Raw genomic sequence first — 4308 nt, 5'->3', positions numbered from 1 at the left:
CATTACTTTGAACCCCCATTCGACAAAATGTACCCCACTCCCCTGATGTGTAATAATTTCATTATTTTATTTCTTTATTTGTTTGACTGTTTAGCTAGTTACTAACACAATAATAAAATCAACCTTTTCAAAAGGATCAAGAAAATAAAGACTTGATCCAACGTCGAGCATTTTCTCAATAAACAAAATTCATCCATTTCTACCCACCCCTTTTCTTTTAAACCACGTCATTCAAATCTTCTTCAATCATCCCATCAATTGCTTGATTCAACGTCAAGTTGTTTTCACAATAAAAACTCAAAATACGTAATTTCTATCTAAACACTTTTCAATAAAGATGGAAATGGAACGTGGTGGATACCACGCACTCCTGGGACTAGGGTTCGAGATGGATGTCTCACCTATCTTAGCTCTCGCCATCATCCAAATCTATCTATTCCTTCATCCAAATCTATCTATTCATTCATCCAAATATTTCTCAACCACTCATCAAATGCTTGATCCAACGTCAAGTCAATTTCACAATAAGAACTCAAAAATACTTAAGTCCTATTTAACACTTTTTTTCAATAAAGATGGAAATGGAACATGGTGGATACCATGCATTCCTGAGATTAAGATTCGAGGTGGAGGCCTCTCTTATTTTAGCTCTCACCATCATTCAACATTGTCAACACGGTTTCATCAAACTCTTTTCTCAATCAAAATTCAAAAAAACTTAATTCTTATTAAACATTTTACAAATAATATGGAAATGGAACGTGGTGGATACCGCACACTCCTGAGACTAGGATTCGAGATGGATATCTCGCCCATCCAAGTTCTCGCCATTACTCCAAACACATCAAACCAATCAATTTATTTTATCGCCGTCGTGCGATTGACCCTTAAACCTTTTCTCAAACGAAAGGTATTTTGTTTCAAAACAATGCAAGGCAATGTTTCTCCACCTGTTTTGGGTAGTCCAACAATGTTTTCGTTGATTGACACAAAGTAGCTTTCGCTAAAATCGACCAACAAACAAACATTTTTCTACCCAGAACTACGTAAGCCTTGAGTTCTCTATTGAGATACGTAGGAGCAGGATTTGTAATTCTTGTCAGGCCCACTAATAAAAAACTTATGTTTAGTCCTTCGTCGAAAATCCAAAAACATTCTTCTCTCTTCTATTCTTCCTTTCCCACCTAATAACTTGAGAAAGCCTAACATTTAAAACTAACACTAACGCGCACAACTAACCTAATGGTTCCTGTTGAGTACAACGGACGTGAGGGGTGCTAATACTTTCCCCTTGCATAATCGACTCCCAAACCCGGATGTAGTTGTGACGACCATAATCATTGTCGTTCTTTCTTGGGTTTTATCGATATTTCCCCTTTCCTTTTTAGGAATAAATAAATTTCGGTGGAGACTCTATTCAATCCATCATTGTGAGCGTGCGATTGTGTTTCGCTAGGTCGTATTCTCATTTTTTTTCCGAGGTACGACAAGTATATCTTTGAAAAACCTGCATTGACCAGAAGAATTGCTCGTTGGCAGATGCTCTTGTCCGAATATGACATTGAGTATCACACCCTGAAAGCTATCAAAGGAAGTGTCTTGGCCGATCATTTAGCTCATCAGCCAATCGACGATTATGAGTCTATAAATTTTGAAATTCCAGATGAAGATGTGATGTACTTAAAAGCCAAAGATTGCAATGAACCACTGCCAAATGAAGGGCCAGAGCCAGGTTCTCAATGGGGTTTAATATTTGATGGAGCAGTTAATCCTTATGGTAATGGTATTGGGGCAGTAATCATCACTCCTCATGGCTCACATATCCCTTTTACTGCAAGATTAACATTCAAGTGCACGAACAACATGGTGGAATATGAAGTCTGCATCATGGGTCTAGAAGAAGCCATTGATCTTAGAATAAAAAATCTCGATGTTTATGGAGACTCAGCTTTAGTTGTCAATCAAATTAAAGGAGAATGGGAAACTCGTAAACCCGGCCTAATCCCATACAAAGACTATGCAAGGAGGTTATCTACTTTCTTCAATAATATTGAATTTAATCACATCCCTCGTGAGGAAAATCATATGGCAGATGCCTTGGCAACTTTGGCTTCCATGATCATTGTGAGTCGTTGGAATGATGTGCCTAAGATTGATGTTATGTATCTTGATAGACTTGCTCATGTATTTGCAATGAAAGAAGTCTCTGATGACAAGCCATGGTACCACGACATCAAATGTTATCTCCAGAGTCAAGAATACCCACTTGGGGCATTAAACAAAGATAAGAAGACCTTGAGAAGACTGGTTAATAACTTCTTTCTGAACGAAGACGTGATATACAAGAGAAAATTTGACATGGTTCTGCTAGATGCGTGGATAGACACGAAGCATACTTGTTGATGCAAGAAGTTCATGAAGGTTCCTTTGGTACTCATTCCAACGGACATGCAATGGCTAAAAAAATGTTAAGAGCGGGTTACTATTGGCTGTCAATGGAAGCTAACTGTTGCAAGTATGTGAAGAAGTGTCACAAATGCCAGATTTATGCTGACAAGATACATGTACCTCCGACTCTCCTCAACATTCTCTCTTCTCCATGGCCTTTCTCTATGTGGGGGATCGAAATGATTGGTATGATTGAGCCCAAAGCTTCCGAAGGACATCGTTTCATTTTGGTGGCTATTGATTATTTCATAAAGTGGGTTGAAGTGGCCTCATACGCCAATGTGACCAAGCAGGTGGTAGTTAGATTTATCAAGAACCAACTTATTTGTTGTTATGTGTAGCACCTCAAATTTGCCCCCCCTCATTCATGCATTCATTTTTAGGTCATTTAACATTTCGCATTGCATTTCATCATGTCAATCAGAATTAAATCCAAGAGCTTGAATATCATCCAAGACACTTTGTGGGTTCTATCTGGGCGATCAGTCAACACAAGGGAATGACTTGAGTTACTTCCAACACGTTCAAATGGGGCCTATTCATCATGCAAAACGTTAATATTGAAGAAGCAAAGGCTTGTTCCTGAGTTGTCATGCTCGCTAGGCGAGCAACATGGTTCGCTTGACGAATCTGAACTGTCATGCTCGCTAGGCGAGCAAATTCTTCGCTAGGCGAAGCGCACGCGTTTTCAAAATATAACAGAAAAATCTTGGACTTGGACCTCTCTCATTTTAAGCCCACAAAGCCACGAAAATCAGGTTATAAATTCTAGACTTCCATCTCCCAAAAAACCCTGGAAAAAATAGTGAGAGAAGAGCTAACAGAATTCAGAGCAACCTCTAGAGACTGAAGGGAACTCATCTGCAAAGAACCAATTCCCTCTCATATAAACCCTAAGATTATTCTACAAACCCAACGGTGCAATTCAATTTCATTCGATCTCTCCAATCAGGTTGCCTTATTCCCATTACTTTGCGCTTTTAATTTCAAATTCCTAAAGCATGAGGTATTATGGTTAAATCCAGGAGAGTGGGTATCGTTAGGTTTCACATGTGGGTTTAGCTATGCATGAATGTGTAGAAAATTTCCTTGAATGTTTGATCACTTAATTTCTGAAATCGTACTGTTATCAGAGAAGAATCCAGAACCCGCAGGCATTCACTAGCATCTTCGCTAGGCGAATCTGCAGCGAAGCTTCGCTAAGCCTTCGCTAAGCGATGCAGTAGCGATCGCGACAGTAGCTGCTTTTTGCTCTCTAATCTGTTTTGTGTTTGTTATGAAATGCTTTCTATTGCACCCGGGCACATGTTTTGGTATGTATGTCATGTCTTGATGTGTGGATCCTTGCCCTAACTTTGAGTTTTGATACCCTTTTGATGCATTTGTTTGACAAGAGGTTTATGCCTCCTACCCTTGGGTGTTTTTGCGAACTTTTGTGAATTTTAATGGCATGATTCATGTGGTTACATTTTGATTCTGGTTTGGTGCAACTCTTGATTGCACCCCATCTTGTTTCTCTAACCTGTTTGCTGAGTTTTTTGTGAGGGCTCACATGACTCTTGAAGAGATAGCTTGCTTGGTATTCCACTTTATTTGTGGGATACCATTTGGAGATTTATTCTGATTGCTTTGCTGACTTGCTTTCTTTGATGGTGCTAGCTTGAGAGACCTTGGGGTTTCTTGTTTCTTTAGTTGCTGTTACTTCGGATCTTTATCCGTGTGGTAGATCTCTTGATCCTTTTTACATCTTTCCCGCATTTTACCGCTTTCTTAGCTGGAAGACCTCAATAGAAGGCAATGTTTTCTCTTGTTTTTTACTTTTATGCCTAAAGACCTTCAAAAGGAGGCATCAGTGCTAAA

This window comes from Lathyrus oleraceus, chromosome 2, assembly GCF_024323335.1.
Source record: "Lathyrus oleraceus cultivar Zhongwan6 chromosome 2, CAAS_Psat_ZW6_1.0, whole genome shotgun sequence".
NCBI classification, from domain to species: domain Eukaryota; kingdom Viridiplantae; phylum Streptophyta; class Magnoliopsida; order Fabales; family Fabaceae; genus Lathyrus; species Lathyrus oleraceus.
Note: the sequence above shows the minus strand (reverse complement) of the source record.